This window comes from Lynx rufus, unplaced genomic scaffold (assembly GCF_022079265.1).
Source record: "Lynx rufus isolate CCGP_SWC_20201006 ecotype Redwood Valley unplaced genomic scaffold, mLynRuf1.p SCAF_3, whole genome shotgun sequence".
Taxonomy (NCBI): Eukaryota; Metazoa; Chordata; class Mammalia; order Carnivora; family Felidae; genus Lynx; species Lynx rufus.
Genome location: NW_025814845.1, coordinates 186,993,962 through 187,014,528, shown reverse-complemented (window position 1 = coordinate 187,014,528; position 20,567 = coordinate 186,993,962). Strand labels below are relative to the sequence as shown.

General features: G+C 46.4%; 1 protein-coding gene across 4 annotated transcripts in view; it reads right to left on the bottom strand.

The window, feature by feature from the left end:
- ACSL1 (acyl-CoA synthetase long chain family member 1) overlaps positions 1 to 11,533 on the bottom strand; it is a 70,959-nt gene extending 59,426 nt beyond the window's left edge. For 2 of the 4 annotated variants that reach the window (XM_047090662.1, XM_047090663.1), the window contains exon 1: positions 11,420 to 11,531. The gene's annotated coding sequence lies outside the window, so the exon portion shown is untranslated. Of the gene's footprint in view, positions 1 to 11,419 lie in introns of all 4 variants that reach the window. The other 2 variants (XM_047090659.1, XM_047090661.1) reach the window with 2 other exon arrangements.
- Positions 11,534 to 20,567: the final 9,034 nt, after the last annotated feature.

Sequence of the window (20,567 nt, the reverse complement as noted above, 5' to 3'; positions counted from 1 at the left end):
CCTTCAATCACTGACACCATGCAGCATTTCCAAGACAAGGCCAGAGAAGGCAAAAGATGGTGACACACCCCTGACGTTCAGGACTGAACAACAGGATTCCACCGCCACCCAGAAACTCCAGATGACAGCACGACACAGAGAGAAAATAACTGTTAGAAACTGCCAATTCTAGGGGCGCCTGGGTGGCTCAGTCGGTTAAGCAACCGACTCTCGATTTCGGTTCAGGTCATGATCTCATGGTTTGTGAGTTCGAGCCCCGTCCGGCTCTGTGCTGACAGTGCGGAGCCTGCTGGGGATTCTCTGTCTCTCTCCTTCTCTCTCTGTCACTCCTCCCTCCCCTCAAAATAAATAAATAAATAAATAAATAAATAAATAAATAAATAAATAAAATTAAGGAAAAAAACTGTTAATTCTATGCTGTGGCATTTGGGTATTTATGATTTTATTATTCGACTATGTACTTTGCTGTTATTATTTTATTATTATTATTTTTTTTTATTTCTCAAGATAAAGAAGATATAACTAGGTCAATTCGGTTCATTTCCTCTTGTATTTATGTATTTCCCACCTGCTGCATAAACGGCCTCGGGCGGCAACCTGTCCTTCTAGGAGAATGACAGATGGGGTGGAAGCCCTGCCCAGAAAGTCCATCCCTAGGCTCCCACCGTCCGTGTTGGGCCCTGACCAGCTATGTGGGCACTTCCACGTAAGGGCACCTTTGAGAAAGGTTCCACTGCTAATGAACAAAATCACAGGGAAAAAAACCCCACTTTCCCTCTCTCCCAAACAGAAGTCCAACAGCATTTGCAGTGTTTCCTCTGCCTTCGACGAGTTTAGGGTATCAGTGAACAAGCACACCTGCGAGAAAGAGTTAACCTAACTATCTAGACGAAAAGTGAAGAAGTAAGTGGTGGAGGGCTTCGGGAGGGAGAGAACACTATGGATGAACCAGAGTGGGCGATGGGAGGGCCGGCTAGAGAGCCAGGTGGAAGCAGCCAGAGGCAGGTGGTGGGGGTGAAACGCCCTGAGACCCAGCTCGTGCCGGCCGGTGCTGGGGCAGGGGCGGCTGGCAGTTAGGAACGACAGAGCCACAGACCAGGGTGGAGGATGCCCTGCCTCCGCCCGGGCTAAGCAGCCGTTAGCTGCAGGAGCTTGTCCCCATGCAGCGGGGTGTAGTTTGCTGAGCGTCCCATGTCCCCGCCAGGGTGAGGCCTGGTGCAGGAGACAGCGAAGAACAAGGCCCAGTCCTTGCTCGCAGAGGTCACCACGATCAGATAGCAGTGACCTGGATCAGAAGGCTGAAAGGACACAAGGTTGGGTAGAGTTACTTACACCTCTTAAAATAGATCGCGGTTTCAGAGGGACTGACAAACTAGTGGACCGGCTTAGCGGCGCAGGGTTAAGTGGGAGATAGAACATAGACAGGCCTCTACCCAGAGAGGAAGGCCGGCCACTCACACATGGGGACGCTTTTGAGGGTTTACAGATTTCAGCGTGGGACTGTTGTGTCCCTAAACAGCAGGGATGAAGGGAGCCCACCAAATATGCTTAGGCTGTGGGCCTCCTCAAGACAGAACAGAGCCTTTGAAAGAGGCTGGGACCCCGTTCTGACTTTTCGATTTCGTCAGCTCTGGGGAAGACGTTGGTGGTGTCGGGGGAAGCAGCATGTGAAATAGAGAAAGAGTTGCAGGATTAAGCCCACTGCAGGAGGAGGGAAAAGGGAGGGGCTGGAATAACTCCAAGGGTGCGGGGAACCATGGGAAGAGTGGGTGGCCCGCAGGAGGCTGAAAACCTAACAAATCCAACAAGTTGCAGAGGACTGTAGAGTAACGACCTGGCGTTTAAAAGAAGGAAAGGAAGACAAAGAGATGGTCTCATCTGGCTGTTACCTACTTGGAACACGTGACACTAGCTTGGGGTCTACTTTCCCCGTACGTTTTGTTTATATTTTATTATGAAAATGTCCACGTGGATTTAAAAGTACATAGAATAGGAAAACAAACCCCCATATGCCCATGACCCTAGCTTCGGCTTTCCCAGGATCAACACTTTGCTAATATTGTCTCATTTTACACCCATTAAAAAAAAAAACAACAACAATTTTAAAGCAAATCCCAAACATCTTACTATTCAGGTGACACTTCTGAGGCCCATTCGGCGCTATGATCCTGCGGTTTGGGGAACGATTTGCGGGGAGTAAAACTGACTAGCACATCCACATGCTGCTTCCTGCTAAGTGACTAAACGTTCAACAAAGAAAGCCAACCTAAATATTGACTCGAGGTGCTACACCCAGCATGATATTTGATTGTCACACAAAGAAAGGTCTATATGTTCAATCTGAGATTTACAAAGCACTCCGTATCAAACATTGCTCCCATCTCAGGAGACACAGTAGTGAATAAATCAGAAAATAAAATAAAATCTTTGTCCTGATTTTAAGGCTTCTGCATTTTCAAGCTTTGGGTCCAAAGTCAAAATATACTCTGGATTTAACATGACTCTCCTGAAGTCCAAGACCACTTTTTAAAAATTTTTAAATTTATCTCTTTAAGTTCAAGTTAGTTAACATACAGTGTCATATTGGTTTCAGTAGAACCCAGGGATTCATCACTTACAACACCCAGTGCTCATCCCAACAAGTGCCCTCCTTAATGTCTGCCACCCATTTAGCCCATGCCCCCCCACGTACCTCCCCTCCGGCAACCCTCAGGTTTGTTCTCTGTATTTAAGACTCCCTTATGGTTTGCCTCCCTCTCTGTTTTTATCTTATTTTTCCTTCCCTCCCCCTATGTTCATCTGTTGTGTTTCTTAAGTTTCACATATGAGTGAAATCATACGACGTTTGTCTTTCTCCGGCTGACTTATTTCACTTAGCATAACACACTCTAGTTCCATCCATGTTGTTGCAAATGGCAAGATTTCATTCTTTTTGATCGCCGAGTAGTATTCCACTGCATATGTACACCACATCTTCTGTATCCATTAGTCCATCGATGGGCATTTGGGCTCTTCAAATGACATACTGGATAAAGGGTTAGTATCCAAAAGTCTATAAAGAACTTAGCAAACTCAACATCCAAAAAACAAATAATCCAGTGAAGAAATGGGCAGGAGACATAACTAAACACTTTTCCAAAGACATCCAGATGGCTAACAGACACATGAAAATACGCTCTACGTTATTAGGGAAATACAAATCACCACCACAATAAGATACCACCTCACTTCGAGACCAATTTGACATCAATCACGATCTAGTTTCGCAAAGGAGTTTTGATTCCCCCTTAACTGACAAACTGAGTTCTCTTGCTCTTTTTTTTTTTTCCAAGTGGCATTCAGAGGTATCTTGCCATGCTGTTGGTAGAGAAGGAGTTAATTTTCCGGTTCTCTGAGCTTTTTATAATGCATCCAAACTAATCAATAAATGCCTCTTAATATGTAACTACATTTATAAACTCTAGACATTTGCAAATATTTTCTGAACATTATAAAATACACATATATGAATTTAAGCTAAAAAATGAGTATCTGTAGTAGTTCTAATATACCCACCCTGCACCCTGGATGGCCTACCTCCGCCATGGGCCACATGGGCCCCATTTTGGGACGACTGAGCAGTTCTTGCAGCTTCTCTGGGCACCTGCCTGGCTAGAGTCTCTGTCAGTTCTTGACTCTGGGAGGCAACAAATAAAAGTGCTAATTGCAGGGGTGCCTGGGTGGCTTAGTCAGTTAAGTGTCTGAGTCTTGTGATTGGCTCAGGTCCTGATCTCACAGTTCGTGAGATCGAGCCCTGAGTCGGACTCCACGCTGAGCATGGAGCCTGCCTGGGATTCTCTCTCCCTCTCTCTCTGCCCCTCTCCCACTCGTTCTCTCTGTCTCTCTCAAAATAAATAAATAAACATTAAAAACAAGTGCTAACTGGAGCGCACCCCCCCCCCCCGAAAAGCTTGCTGCCGCTAGGGGGCAGTGTAATAGTGCTTGCACACAGACTTTCTGTCTAAGAGGGAGACAGAGGTAATCAACAACTCCGTGAGGGAAAGGAGTTGGAGCGGGCAGGACACTGGCAGTGAAGTCACCTGGCCCAAGCCTGAGAGCCCGAGGGGGCTGGGCCAGCTAGTCTGGAGGAAGGAGAATCAAGGTCGCAGGGCCACGGCAGCCCAAAGCTTCAGCCCCTGCCTCACGGGCCAGGGATGTTCAGTCTGCCTACACTTTAGAGGGGTGCCAGCCTCAATGGCGCTCATCTCTGATTCCTGTCCGAAGAGGGCAGCACAGGCTGACTCTGTCTTCAGAGTCTAGCCTGTCTCTGGGCTCTCAGCCACACCTCTCTGAATCTCGGTTCCGTCCTCCCATGAGGTGGTTGGTTGGACTGCTTGACAGGCAAGTTCCCTGCCAGCCCCACATTCTGGGGCACCTTGGAAGCGTGCGTGAGGAACAATGCAGGTAATTGTCCTACAGAAGGAACAAACAGCTATTTGACCATTTCACTAGTAGCACAGAAACAAGGTATGATTTTAAGGAGGAATACCAGGTAAATGAAGACGAAGGTACAGTTATGTAAGATTATCTAGAACTTGACACTGATCTGCTTCCCTTCCACATCCCGCAAAGCCTACAACCACCTGCTGTTGAAACCTCTCTGAAAGTACCCTGAAAGAGACACCACGGCTGTACTCCTAAACACTAAGTTCAACCCAACGAAAGCACAGGCTTGGTCTAGTGATTTTCGATACCCTGATCTTTGCTGCAAGATCTCAGTTTTGCGCAGCATCATAATTTACAAATTTGGAACACTGAAATGTATATTCTTGTCAGCGATCCCCTTCTACAGGACACCTGACTGTCTGAATGTCTCCTGGTCTCAACTGGACATCAGACAATATTAAGTGCTTGCTAGCAGTTAAGGTGCCATGTTAAATGCTGCTGAAAACATGCAAAAGATAATGATTAGGTCTCCTACATGCCCAGAGCTTAGAATGCGGCTGGGGAGTCTATATGAGGAAGCAAGATATGCTCACATGAAAAGGCAAATGAAGGAGAGAGGGGGGTGCTATTCATAACACGAATAACCAGTACAGCCAGGTATCAACCGATCCAGAAAGAAGTAGGCCACTGCCCCAGAATGGGTTCAGGAGATCCTTGGATGGACCAGGCACCAACCCTTCAGAATCTGAATTAGGGGTGGGGGCACTTGGAGTAGCAGCTATTCCTAACCAATATGGGAGAATTTCAGCATTTTAACCACCACTGCGGCTGCTGGCACATCTCAGCCAGCTGAACGTTAGCCTAGGGTTCCAGTGAGGGATCCAGAGTCTCTGAGGAGCAGGTCCACGAGGAAGGAGGCTGGAATGAGGAATGTCATTGCAGACAGGCCACAGTAAATGCACAGGGTCCATGAGGCCCTTCCAGGACATGGGAAGGCCACTCAGGCCAAAGAGAGAGCTCACGGATAGAATCTTGGGATGCAGAGACCTTGGTGCAATCCCGTGCTCCCAGAGTCTGCTTTCCAAAAGTCCCGGGATGTGGGTGGTTTGGGACAGGCACAGGAAACAGCAGGTTGGAACCAGACTCTAGAAGCTCCCAAGAGCCAAGCTAAATAAAGACTTGGGACCTTATAGAGGGAGCCCCGGAAGGTTTCTGGGCAGAGGAGGGATTCAATCAGAGAGTTCTTCATTAAGGAAAGTCATCATTCTCTCCCTCTTTTTTCAACGAGGGGTCTCTACTGTCTCAACCAGAGAGGTGACAGGCTATGGTTTGGGCAGTGACGTTGAGGAAAAATTGGTGTATGTTGTGCAATACTGTACAGAGTAAGTGAAGATAGGTCGACTGCAGGGCACAAAACAAGAAGTACGCTGAGATCTGGTCATTCTCCGAACAGGCCCAGGGCCCAGGAACAAACTCCACTGGGTATCATGGCCAGAGGGGAACACAGGTTGTGTAACCTGGGCTAAATCACCCATGACCTGCACAACGATTACTGTGTCTGCAAGGGAGCAAGTTATGCTATTTCGATGTTCAGGGAGCCTGGGATATTTAGAAGTGCCGCAGACAAAGGTGACTCAGGAAGCAAGTATATATGTGGGAGCAGGGGTTCCCGCCCCTGCCCCCTTCAACCACAGCAGCCCTGCTTTTATTCCGTACCTTGGGGTTCTGCCTAAAACTGTACTAGAAAAAAGGCACCCAGGGGCGCCTGGGTGGCGCAGTAGGTTAAGCGTCCGACTTCAGCCAGGTCACGATCTCGCGGTCCGGGAGTTCGAGCCCCGCGTCGGGCTCTGGGCTGATGGCTCAGAGCCTGGAGCCTGTTTCCGATTCTGTGTCTCCCTCTCTCTCTGCCCCTCCCCCGTTCATGCTCTGTCTCTCTCTGTCCCAAAAATAAATAAACGTTGGAAAAAAAAAAAGAAAAAGAAAAAAGGCACCCATATCCAGTAGGCGATATAACACTGTGCCTCCAAACCCTGAAAACTCACAATTCTGTTCTCTTGTCTCTAACATGCTGAGAAAGTCTATTTTTGGTAAAAGTAACCCGAGATGCACAGCAGAAAGCAAACCTATGTGCCATGGTGAGACCAATCTCTTGCTTAAGTGAGTGGCTCGACCATCTCTGCCGAGCGTGGGTCCCTGTTCCCGGCCACACCCTCTCTTCCTGCCACACACTTGATGCATTAACCGTGCACCTCGACGGTTCACCAGTCTTAATGCGACCAAGGGCAGGCAAAGCCTTTAACTCTTTAATTCTCTAGAAAGTCATAGCTCTGGACCAGGTGATCTTGTCACTCACTGAAGCAAGCTGAATCAAAATTTGTTGTCATTTCAGCGCTCTGGTGGTACAAGACAGAGTGTAAAAATGAGGCCAGGAGATATCAAGGAACAACGACACGGAAAAAGAACCACTTCTGTCCTGTCTTGCCACTAGCTAGGTAACCTGGAACTTTGCTGACACTCCTGGGCTAAGAACCTTTCAAGCTCTAGGGAGGCAGTTGAGCCAACCAATTAGGAGCTCAGGCCCCGAAGTCTGACTTGCGTAGGTTCAAATCCTGGTTTGGGCAACTTCATTCCTGCCCTTATTCTTTTATCTTTTGTAAAGCAGGGATAATAGCAGGACCTACCTTGCAGGGAGGATTAACTGAATTCACACTATATCAGAAGCACTGAGAACAGCGCCTTGGCCTGTTGGCTGTTATCATCACCTTTCACGTCCTGAGCCTGCCCCTGCCGGGCTGTGGCCACTGCCTCAGTCAGCTCACAGACCCTGCTTTGTAGCTGACAGCTGAGCCCTGAGGGAGAAACTAGTCTCTGTAGCAACCTTCTCTTTACTCTGGTTATTTAAAGAATAAACAGTGTTCGAGGTATTTGGGCCTTAGATATATGCACATTTCTCTCACAACCAACCTGAGGGGAAAGTACCAATTTCTTCCTCCGCCAAAACTGTGCAAAGGGACAGATAATACATTTATCAGAAGTCCTGCCAGAAAGAGGAAATGGTATAAATGTCAATCCACGTTTCCTCCTTTGATGCCCTCATTTTTTCCATTTATCTTTCCAGACCATTGAAATCCAAAAATCGACAGCTTTGGACTAGAACACATGAACCCAAAAGTTCATTAAAACCATTCACTAACAAAAATAATTTTCAAATCATTGCCAGTGCCAACAGTTTTAAAGCAGAACATGCCTTAATTTTTCCAAAAGATACATTAAATACAAAAGAGGCTTGGCAAACTGTTCTGATGCAGTTGCTCTTAAATATCCAACAGTAGGAGAAGGGTAAGTAAATTGGAACATATCCCTTACACCACATTATGCAGCCATTCTCAAAACTTAGTTTTGAAGAAGGTAACAACATGGAAGAATGCTCACAATATAACTTAGGTGATTAAAATTAAACTATCAGGAGAGCCTAGGTGGTTCAGTCAGTTAAGCGTTGGACTGTGGCTCACGTCATGATCTGGTTTGTGAGTTCGAGCCCCACGTCAGGCTCTGTGCTGACAGCTCAGAGCCTGGAGCCTGCTTCAGATTCTGTCTCCCTCGCTCTCTGCCCCTCCCCCAATCGTGCTCTGTCTCTCTCTGTCTTTCAAAAAAAAAATGTTAAAAAAATTTTTTTAAAAACATTAAGAAATTTTTTAAATCATCAAAATTTTTATCTTCAATTAAAACTATATGCTTAAAGTACAAAAAAAAGTTGTTTAGAAAAACACTAAAAGGAAATACACAAAAAGGTTAATAGCATCTATTCTCTTGAAGACCTTTTTTTATAGTTCCCAAATTTTCTAGAAGCAGAGGTTCGTGTTATAATGTAAAAAGTATATAATATATAATATTCCTATGTTAATATAATTCTTATAAAAGTATATATTCCTATTATAAATACTTTCACATTTACATGCTAAACTTTTTATAATTTTATATTTTATATACATATACATACACACATATATGTAGGTTTTCTGAGGCAAATGGTTTTGAATTAGGTGTTAGATAGCTTTCAAATTTCATTTAAAACTTGAAAAATCCTCATAAAGAGAATTAGCCCAGGTACCTACACAGAGCCACCAGTTTTGAAGTCTTAGATTTTTTTTGTGCCTCCAGCCAAATGCATTCTTCTAGGCAGGCAGCACAGGGGAAGAGAGCACTCACCTACACCTAAGCTTTCGTCCAAAGAATGTGCCCTCCCTCCAAGCCAGCCATGTTTCAAGAAAGGCTCCATATTTCATTCTCTCCTCGGAATTGCACAAAAGTTACAACAAACCAAATTCGACATTGTCTACAACTCAGCCAAGAACTTCTAAACGTGGTTGGGATGTAAAGAAAAAGCAGAGAAAGTAACATACCACCGATTACGCAATAGCTTCCTCTTGTCAATTTTTTCAAATTATGTATCACTTTGGGCTCACACAAACTAGAAATTCCTGTTGAGCTGAAACCTGGGCATTTTCGGTAAGGAATTGGAGATAAAAGGACAATCTTGGAGTTGCAGCCACAAACACTGGTAAATTGCCTCCACTTTCTAGCCTGTGCGCTTTCCAAACGCGTTTCTGTAAAAGCTCTCAGAGCCCCTTCAAGTACTACAATGTTGAAAATTAAACCTAACCACGTGCAGCTTCAGATCAGCTCTGTTCAAGGAGACTTTGTCTCTAGGCATGAGCGCCAAAGACAAATGATCCTGATGGGTTTCTCTGACCGCCAAGTTGGACTGACCACCTGCAGTAAACACTGTGCACCTACAGTCTGCCTCCTGACGAACCTGCCTGCGAGAGAGAAAGGCTTGAATCCCAAGATTTCAAGTAAGGCCACAGGATACCAATAGCTTGGAGCTGCCTTAAAGGAAGTTCCTCTGTATTTTTTAACACAAGAGTCTATCCCATTGCATCATCCAGACAATACTGTTCATAAAACGTTATTAATGGATTCTAACTGAACAGTATTTGGATACGAAAGTCGGCATGTGCAGAAGAATAATGAGCTCATGCTTTATGAGGCAAACCTGCCCAATACATTCAGCAACTGCCCTTAAAAATTATACATATTCATCTCGGGTTATGGAGTCTCAACATCTAGAAATTACTAGTATTCCTATAGTCTTGCTCTTTCCAGAAAAGTGAAACTTGAAGGGAGAGAGGAGAAATCCCCAGCTGTGATGACAGAACAACCTGGTCTTTCCCCAGCCCCTCCTCTGAACACAACCATTTTCCACAAGCCAGCTAACATCAAAAACGAAAGACATAGTAAGGCCTGTGGCATGTGAGCACGCTTTCAGTTATTTCAAACTTCATCTGAAAGAGAGGTAGCTAGGAAAATACCTCTATGATAGAAACCGAAACCTGTCCCAACCTGCACTTGTCACAATTAGCTATCTCTTAAACACCCCAAGTGAAAAAGCCCAGAGATCTCTTTCGAGTCAAGCTGCCTGCAATAATAATGAAAATATTGCCAAAATATGCATAACAGAGCCAGGAAGGAAATAAGTCAAAATGCTTATAATTGTGAGGGAAGGGTGATTTAAAAAAAAAAAAAAAAGTTTTTTTCTGTTCACAGTAAATGCATAAAACAGAGGTCTATAATATGCCTACACTATTTGAAGGGAGGAAGGGAGGTATGAGGTTGGCTACTTTTGAAGATTTTTTCCTAGTCCTAGAATCTGAGCTCATGAAAGACTTTCGTTTAACGCAGACCTATCACAAATCAAGTTTCAGACTGGGAAGGGATTCTCCCAGTTGAGTGAAGGCAAGAAAGAACATCTCAGAAGACCGGCTCCATGCTGATGGGAAGCAAGATTTCCTTTAAAAGTTCCACCTCCTCAAGTCCACTAATGTGCCCATTGAACCTGCCGTGGCCACTTGAAAATGCAGAGTCAACCAGAAACTTTCGATTGACTTTTTGTTTGTGTTAAGCAAATAACTGTTTACACCGAGATAAACACAGGTGAAATTTGTGTCAGACACTACGACATTTCATGTTTTTCTCATGCTAAGCAAAGACGAAAAATAAAAGAAAGGGTACTGACAGTCGGGGGGCACTTGGGATGCTCCTGTATCAAGAAGATGCTCAGAACTGTTAACTTTAAAAGGCAAACAGCACTTCTACAATGGTCTTAATTAAGCTCCATCACCTTGTAAGTAGGTGGGGTGGGGAAGGGATCTGCGATTGTAAATACACACTGAGAAGTGTCGGTCTCTAGGTTCTAGTCCACGTGACCATTCAAGTCCTTTACCACCACTTTCCCAGGCTACAAGACGACAGGTATCATCGCTGCTTCCTAATTTCAAAAAACACCAGGCTTCTTACATCAGTGACTCCAACACGGCTATGGGCACTCCTCCAGAGACACCGCGAGAATTTCTCCTTTTAGCAACCGGCTTTTGAGGCTGCATTCGACCCTCCTACAAGCGCTCCGCGCAGGGGCCACCATCACGCCGAGGTAGCAGGACGTTCCGGCTCCGACGCTTTCAGGCGCGGTCCGAATGCGCCTCAAAAACCCTGTCACGGGGACAGGCGCCCCGGCCCCGCTGGACCATCCCTCGCATCTGAAGCTCGGGGTCCGGCTTCCGGGACGGGCGGGTCCCCGCCGTCACACAGACCAGAGGCCGGTCCCGCGGCGCGCGTCACCCGGACCCCGCCGTGCACCAGCCCCCGCGCCCGCGCAGCCCGCGGGAAACGGCGGCCGGGCATCCCCGGCTCAGGCACAGGAAGCGGCGGCGGGCTCTGGCGGCCCGAAGGCCTCCGCTGCCGGGAGAAGGGGAACCGAGGGCAGAGGCCGGAAAAGCGGAACGTCCCCGGGAGTCGAGGGGCGGCTCACGCGTCTCCGCCGCGGCCGTCGCCTCCCGGGCTCGGGCCGGCGGAGCAGCCTCAGCCCAGCGCCTCCGCCGAGACCACCGGCGCCGCAGCCGGGAAAAACGCGGCTCCCGGCGGCCAAAGCACTCACCTCCTCGGCTGGCCGGGCCGCTACGCCGCCGGCTGTCACCTCAGCCCACTGCCTGCCCAGCGCCGACTCCGGATGCTATTTAAGGGCGCCGCCGTAGTCGCTGCGCCCTGGCTGCGCCCCAGCCTCAGCCGCCGCGGAGCCAAGCTGCTGCGGGTGCGCCAGCCGCTCCCGCCCCGCTGGCTCCGCCCCGGCCCCAGGCCCCGCCTCCGCTCTCAAGCCCCGCCCCCGACGCGCGCCCATCTCCCGTCTGGGTGCGCGCGTGCCGGGCTGACTGCTGGCGGGTGCAGGGAGGCGGCGAGCAAACTCAGGAAGAGTCGCTTCTCCTGCCTTCGATTTCATAGCGAATCTGTGGAAGGGCAAAGGGTATATCGTAGAGCTTCAACCTAGAAGCCCGGCCAGCCCTGGGGTCCCGTTGCCATGAGGACCGGCAGACGCCCTTTGTCATTTTCCTCCCCCAATTGCCTGCCTTGCTGACTTCTAGGCGGGCAAGGATTAATGCGGGAGCAGGGGCGGGGGCGGGATCCTGGTGACCAGAGGTCTTCCTTTGCCTTTTTTTTTTTTTTTTTTTTTTTGTCATCCACATGCACGACCCCTTTTAGCCCGATTTCACCACGGTTTTCACATGGAGTTTCGCCATAGTCTTTGGCTGGGAACACTCTTGTCTGGACTTCTGCAATGCCCTGGTCGTGAAGCAACGTTGAACAAATCAAACCGGGTATAGTGAGAGCAGAATGCAGGCTTGATATTGCTCAAGGGCAGTATTCACCTGCCAAGTTCTTGGGGCCTGTATATCCTGCTCAGCAGTGGCTGTGGTTTTGAGGGGTTCTGCATCCCTGCGTTGGCCATTTGGAATGAACTCAGGCACAGAGGCTGAATGCTAGTGAGGGCGAAAGTACTCTTGGAACTCATGCAATCTGCTTCCAGAGCATATGCACATAATAACCACTGGACTGGACTGATACTTACGTTTTTGTGAGCCTGAGCTCCCCGGACACCTCAAGCTTATTGGGTTCCCTGGAGCAACTAATATCTCAAGGACTTACCTCCCAAAGTGTGCCAGGTACCCCAGGACAGCAATGGTGAGGGCCACCCACACTCCAGTGGCCTCTGTAACCGCTCAGTTCTCCAAGATCCCCTTCTACACATAGGCTCTCCATCTAAAATTAGAAATGTACTCCACTTTCGTTTTTATTGCTTTCCACTTGGCTAATCCTTGGTTTCTCTGCTTAGATCTCTCTCTCCTCACCCATGATTTCATCATTTGAGCCTCTTCTTTTTTTCTCTTGCTTCTCTAACTGGTCCTTCCGCCTCTCCATAGGCACGTCCAAGTTCTGTGCTGTATTGGTTTGTAACCTGCCATTACACGGTATCACAAACCAGGTAGCTTAAACAGAAATGTATTGTCTCATGCTTCTAGAGCCGAGAGCTTCAAAATCAAGGTGAGGGTGCGATTGGTTCCTTCTGAGGGAGAAGGGAACACAATTCAACCCCACAACACGTGACAGCTGTCACTGACTGTCTTCCCTGTCCCTTCCCCCTCCAAGACACGTTTCTTCTAACTGGCATGCCCTTCCCTGATTTCTAGCCCTAGTGCAGATAATTTAAGGCCCTAGCGTAGGAAAGGCACGCAACCAGGGATTACATCTCAATTCCTACTCTCTGTGGTAGAGCTGCTGTGTGATGTAGAGCGGCAAGTTCAGGTTTCTCCTCTGGAAATAAGAGGACTAGACTAACTTCTCAGGTCCCTTTCAGTGCTAACACTTTTTTAAAAAACGTATCTCCCTTGTCATCTCAAAAAGTTTCACACTTGATGGCGTTGTCCTGTGACCACCAGATAAAGACTCTGAAGGTAAGCAGTACTGCACGGTGGTTGAGCACCTAAGCCACATAAGCTTTGGAGTTGGGCAGCAAGGCCCATCTCACCCTCTGTAAGACAGGAAGAATGGGACCTACCTCAGAAGGATGTTGTTGGGACTGACAGCCCATGATCTCAGTTTTGTCATTAAATAAAGGTTCTGTACTCCATAGTTGGGGGCTCCATTTTGTGACTCCGGGAGAGGTAGAAACCCAGTCTTTTTTTAAAAATTTTTTTTAACATTTATTCATTTTTGAGAGACAGTGTGAGCGGGCAAGGCACAGAGAGAGAGAGGGAGACACAGAATCCCAAGAAGGCTCCAGGCTTTCAGCTGTCAGCACAGAGCCTGACGCAGGGCTTGAACTCACAGACGGCAAGATGGTGACCTGAGCTGAAGTCGGACACTCAACCGACTGAGCCACCCAGGTGCCCCGGTAGAAATCCAGTCTTAAGCCTCTTTTCCACCTTCTTTTTTCCCAAACACTTCTGTAGCCAACCGAACAGGAGCCAAATGGGATGTTGCAGTGGAACAAAATTCCTAATAGAAGTTTGAGTCTCTCTTCTTAGTTATTCTTGGCCCCATTTTGGCTCGATTAAACTTCTGTGGCTAATTCTGGCTAGATCCAAATCTATAGCTCTCTAAAATTGATTGATCAACCTTCCAGAAAAGCTAAAGAGAGTCTAAGTCTTTTTTGGGACATGCTGAGGGACAGGTTGACAATGACCTTGTCTCAAAATCTCCCACTTGTGATTGCCAACTGCAGAGTTGTGACAATTATTGATCTTCTATATCTACTGCTTTTGAGCATGGTCATCTGAAGTGTAGCCACATCAGTTATTAGTGGCCAATGGGCTTTAAATTCCAGACCTTGGTAAGTGGATGGTTAAAGAAGGGGTTGGCATCAGTGGCTGGGTGCTTGTCACTCAGTCTATTTTGAGGTTACATCTACATTAGGCGTATATCCATTTCCCCCAGGAGATGTAAGTACCTAGAGAGCAGGCACTGTATGCCATTAATCTCAGATTTGCTGGGAAATCTGAGATATTTCCACCAAACAGATGTTGCTCTGTAACTACTGATTATCACATGGTCTCCAGTGGCCCTAATTAAGCCATAGTCCTCCCTTCTCCCCCACCCCTTTTATTGTTCAAGTGCACTTGATCCACTGACTTCATTAACTTTACGAGGGAGAGTTAGTCCGCAGCTGTGTAGGCAGTAACTTCCATGGGTACACCCCTCTTCCCACTGGGTGAGTTGTTGGACAACTCCAGGCCTTCTAGACTCTACCCTGCAGCCCCACAACGCGACTTTCTGTTTCTTGAGGTGGTATGAATATTGTATTCAGTCAATGTCAAATCAATTATAAGTACTCCAATCTTCCAATTCAACTAGCTCTTCGTTGTCAAAATCAAACTCTTTACGAGAACTTCTAAGAAGCCCTTCATAACCTGTCTCTGCTTTCCTACCAACCAGTGCTCCAGACACTCCCCCATCCAGGTGGATGGAAGTGCTTGCAGGGTAAGAGCAAAGGCCTGGAGTCAGACAGCATGGATTCAGATTCCACAACTTACTGATTCCAGACCTTGGGCAAGAAACCTTCTGATCCCTAGCTTTCTTACCTGCCAAGTGCATATAATACTGTATTGCATCTGATCTAAGTCACAATCAATTGTAAGATGCACCATTATTTTATGTATCCCTGAGAAAGAAAAAAAAATGCTTCCCATTATAATTATGACATCATCAGCTGGAAGATGTACTGTGTACTGTTTAGCTTTTACTGCATAGCAAATCACTGTAAAATTTAGTGGCTTAAAAAAACAATCATTTATTAGCTCATGATTTTGTGGCTTGGCACTTGGGCTGGTTCAACCAGGTAGTTCCCCTGCTGGTCTCTCCTGAGCTCTCTCTTGCAGCCAGTCAGCTGGTGGATATATGGGCTGGATGGCTCAGGAATGGCCTCACTCACTTGGATGTCAGGATATTTGCTGGGGTCCCTTGGTTCTCTTCTACATGTCCACTCCAGTAAGCAGTTCGTCCGTCCTAAAATGGTGGCCTCAGGGCTCCAAGCTCTGCAAAGGGGATAAGCCCCAGCGTACAATTGCTTTTCAAACTTCGGCTTGCTTTGTGTTTGCCGCTATTCCATTGGCTGAAGCAAGTCACATGACTAAGTCAAGCATCCATGTGGGAAAGGACTACCCAAGGACATGGATTCAAGGAGAGGAATGACAGTGGCCATATTGCAAAAAGTCTACTATACATCCTGATGCCAGAGAGATTAAAATCTGGAAAAATATGCATCTGAGATTACACAAAATATAGTAAAAGTAGTGGATGTTAAAGATTTATTTTGGTGATCATTTCACAATATACAGATATGGAATCATTATGCTGGACATCTGACACTAATATATGTTCTCTATATCGATCAAGTCAACCATATCTCAATTTAAGAAAGTAAAGAAGAAACAGGGGCACCTGGGTGGCTCAGTTGGTTGAGCCTCTGACTTCAGCTCAGGTCATGATCTCACGGTCAGTGAGTTCGAGTCCCGCGTCTGGCTCTGTGCGGACAGCTCAGAGCCTGGAGCCTGCTTGGGATTCTGTGTCACCCTCTTTCTCTGCCCCTCCCCTGCTCGGGTTCTGTCTCTCTGTCTCTCAAAAATAAATAAACGTTAAAAAAAAAAAAAGAAAGTAAAGAAGAAACATATTAGCTAAAGTGAAAATAGAATCGAAGAATATTTAATTTATAGTTCTGCTGGTGGAGGGACACCCTGTGTTTAAAGAGATGAGAGGCAAATGTTTTGAAAAGCAGCTAATGTCATTAGCTTCTAGTGAAGGAAAACACATTTTGCTGGGACTGGAGAGAAAAAGGTGCAAATGGATACAGATAAGTTTGAAAATATTAGAGCTGAAAGAGGAAGGAAGCCTGCCCTCCACTCTTGTGACCAAAATAAATCCAATATCCTACATTCCAAGGAATATATTGTCGTGACACCTTTTCCCTCCCCATCCCTCTAGTCCTGTGCTCCTTCTGTTTTCACAGAAGAAATCATGTTTCCACAGGAAAAAATCATGCTTTGGGGAGTATTAGGCAAGGAAATAGTTCATTGGTCAATCTGAAAACACACATGATTGTCCAGTTCAATGCACAGCGGTGGTTATATTGTTTCCCTTAAGAGTTTCTACCTTTGAGCATTCCTGGCAGGTCCATCAGTGAGCCCTCCAGCCTTCTGTAAACTTCAGTGAGTCAGTAGGGTTTCCAGAACTAAAGTTCCCAGTTCATAACCACTAATGCTCTAACAAGCCATGAATTTCTGCTCTAAAATCTGGAGTGTCACTTTAAACAGTTCAGGGTGACTAGATGAAAGATATCACTGAGAAGGTCTCCTTTCAAAGTATTTAAATATTAATCCCGCCTCTGCCTTCCAAACATTGTGTTCTCTTTCTGTTCAGTCATCCCTCAGCTGATCTAATAGAGGAATATGTAAATCAAAACTTTTGCAAGTGTGTTTTCTGCTTTTTGGAAGAAAACCATAATTTCTTAAGAAAATAAAATCCTATATCTGATTCTGGAATAAACACTGGGATAGACATGGAGAGATAGGTAGATGGTATATAGATAGATGAGAGATAGATAGATAGATAGGAAGATAGGAAGATGAGGGTTACCTGGGTGGATCAGCTGGTTGAGTGATCAGCTGAGCTCTTGATTTCAGCTCAGGTCATGTTCTGACGGTCGGGGGCTCCACACTGAGCATGGCGTCTGCTTGGGATTCTCTCCCTCTCTCTCTGCCCCTCCCCCGCGTGCTCTCTCTTTCTCTCAAAATCAAATCAAATCAAGTCAGGTAAAAATATATAAAAGATAGAAAGATGAGTAGATGGACAAATTAGATAGAGATGGACAGATAGATATGTCTGGAGTATGGTAGGCCTTTTGGGGATTGAGTGTATCTCTTATCCAAGAAAGGATGATTATGTTAAAAAAAAAAAAAAGCAGGGGGTGGCGGTGGTGAGTTGCTGTGTGAGATAATGTCTGCAAAGCACTTAGTACAGTACTTGCCCCCGGTGAATATTCTATAAGTGCTATTACTTACGATTCTCTTTGGAAAGCCTTTGTAGCTATGCTTTTTGTATCTGCAACCCTATAAATTCTTATTTATCATCCAAAACCTAACTCGGGCATCCCTTTCTCCAGGACACAGACACACACAGATACGCAGACACACACACACACACACACACACACACACACACAAAACACACACCTTGTTATCCCCAGAGTCGTGCTAGCCTGCCATTTAAGTTGCACTGCCTGTTTGTGATAGGTTGTCATTTCCGTGCTTCTAGGTCTGTGGGCCTGGCTTTGAGCTCCCTGACAGCAGACGTTGTGTGTCTAGACATCTCCTCCCCTCATCCCAAGACAATGCCTGGTACTCGATACGTGTTTATTCCATTGAACCGGTATGTCACCACCAATAGCACTGCTTCTCCTTCTCCAAGGTGTAACTGCTGTTTCCTCCGGAGGTGGTCCCACAGCTCTGTCTGATGGTTCTGGCACAGAACTTGTCACATTCATTGTGATTACTTGTTCGTGTAATGCACACGCAGATAGGAGGTGCCTTCTTCACACTCTACGTCTACGTGAGACTCCCCCTCACCGTGCCTGGTGGTAGCAGTGAGTACTCTGCTCATCCTTGTGACATAAATAAAAAGTGTCTCGAATCTCCATTCTACCTATTCTCAGGAAGGCCTGTGGCTAGAAGTCTAGAGGAAAATTGGGTTGAGTATGTGATTCATCAGGGGTTGTTTCTAGTCCATTCCTAGAACCTGAGCTCACTGGCTTCCCTCTCCTCTGAGGTCACAATGCTGCTCCCTCATCATGTGCTTGAGTGCCCGGGGGAGCCCAGGCCCCGTCCCTGGGGTCTCTCTCACCCTTCCACCCCACCCAAGGAACAGTCATGTCGCGGGCCCATGACACCCAGCAGTATTTGAAGTTTCTCTCAGTGAACAGAATGTGTCTAAAAATACCACAAGGAGCGTATGGGACTCGGACCAGATCATTTGTCACCCGATGTCTCTGGGAACAGGACACTGGTAACCCCCGTGGGGTTGGGACATCGGTTCAGAGTGGTGTTGAAACTGGGTGAGTGGGCAACATACATCCTCCCTCAGTTCTGCTCTGGCCGCTCCTTCATGACCGTTGCACCAGCCCAGCCACTGCAGGCTCCCCCCAGGCCCACACCTTAGCCTTCTGGAGGCCATGGCCCACCTTGAGAATCTGATGAAAAATATGGATCCGCACCTCATAAACGCTTCCCGTGTGCTGTCTGTGGGTGTCCGAGGCTCCCTAGGTTAAGAGCCTGTGATAGAATAGAAAAATACAAATCTCTAAGTTCAAGGCTGGACTCTGCCTCTTCCCAGTGTTTAAAAAAATGGTTAAAGAAGACAGTTTAAGGGGCACCTGGGTGCCTCGGTCAGTTAAACATCCGACTCTTGATTTCGGCTCAGGTCCTGATCTCATGGTCGTGGGATGCGGCCCCATGTGGGGCTCCACACTGAGTGTGATTCTCTGTCTAAAATCAAAAGAAAGAGAGAGAGAGAGAACAGAATTTAAGTGATATGAATAAGCTATTTAACACTTCATGGAACCGATAGTCCCCATTCAAGAATGGCAAAACAGAGAAGAAGGCAGGAAGCATTTATAAAATAAATAATAAAGAACAGGGAAGAGAAAAACAGAAAATATCTGATTGGCTGGGGCTACTTAGGCAACCTTGATTGGAATGAGAAGGAACAAGGAAATAAGTACAGAGCCTGAGTTGGCTTGGCTTTGGGGGACTAGCCAACTCATGTATTTCTGGTCAAGTGGATCACTTATAGGGACATGAAAGTGACCTGAATTTTGATTTGTTGATGGTACACCCTGGTCAGGAGCAGATCCAACTTGGGCCTAGAAATTTATCTTAACGCTAGTTATGTGACTTATCTCTCTGAGCCTCAGTTTCCACATACGAACAATAGGTTGTAAGGGGCCCGCCACATAATAGGTCCTTGGTCCTCGCTTCCCCATCCCAAGCTTCCAGATATGTTTTCACTTTTAAGTGCATGGTGCTATCAGTTTGGCACATGTAGGCAGCAAAGGGTTGACGTTTGATCGTAAATTCAGCTTTTCAGGTATTCACTTAAAAACGTTTGCTGGGCATTTACTGTGTGCTATCTAGGAGGTAGGTGTTGGAGTGTGTAGGTAGGTGTGTGTCTGTGTGTATATATACCTGTTCACGAAGGATGTAGAGTTGAATATAAAATGGGACCTCAGTTCACAGCATGATGACCTAGTGCCTATCTATCCCTAGAATATACCCTCTCTGAAAAATTTTTGCACAAAATATTTCACCTAATTAACTCACTACAAAGACACGGTATTGGTGCCCCAGTATTTTGGCCACGTGACCAAAGTCTGGCCCTTGTTTGGTGCCCACCTCCCTCTGTGACAATACATTCTTGTCCTTGACTTTGTTAAATTCAATGCCAAGAGTCTCCATCGGGAATATTCTTACATAGTCTGAATTGAAGGAGATGTCTTAGGTCTAAATATAGGAATACATGGCTGGTTTTGTATCATTGCTGAAAATCCGTGTGTGTGTGTGTGTGTGTGTGTATCTGACAGGCTTTTCTTCAGTTTAAAATGCAGGCTGCTCACATACATATGGGCTTCTGGTCATTTGGACTCACTATTGAAGACATTTAGATGACTCTGTTCTCATGCGGTCTTCTTCAGGTCAATCGATTTGCCAGAATTTACCAAGCTCCCATTTTCCCAAGCCCATGGCTTTTTGCTAATAATCTGGGGAGGTTACTGAAGACAAATAACTAAATTTCTGAAATCTCTGTCTCCTAGGTGTTGTTCCTACTGAGATACCCCCATGCTATTAAGCTTCTACACTTTTCGTGTTAAAAAAAAATAGCATGGTGGTCTAGTCTCAAATTTGGGTTAACGGGTCTGCTTTAATTTGTCTCTTTTTCAAGTTTATTGAAAATCATCCTTACCATCCACTCACATTTACTGGGCAGCTACTATTTTGCACCGTCTGGGGCTGGGAACTGTTGTGGGTGTAAGCCATGATTTCTGTTTCCAAAGGTTCTGGGCTTTTTTTTTTTTTTTTTTTTAATGTTTATTTATTTTTGAGGTGGGGGAAGGGCAGAGAGAGAGGGAGACAAAGCAATCCAAAGCAAGCTCCAGGCTCTGAGCTGTCAGCACAGAGCCCAATGCTGGGCTTTAAACTCACAAACCA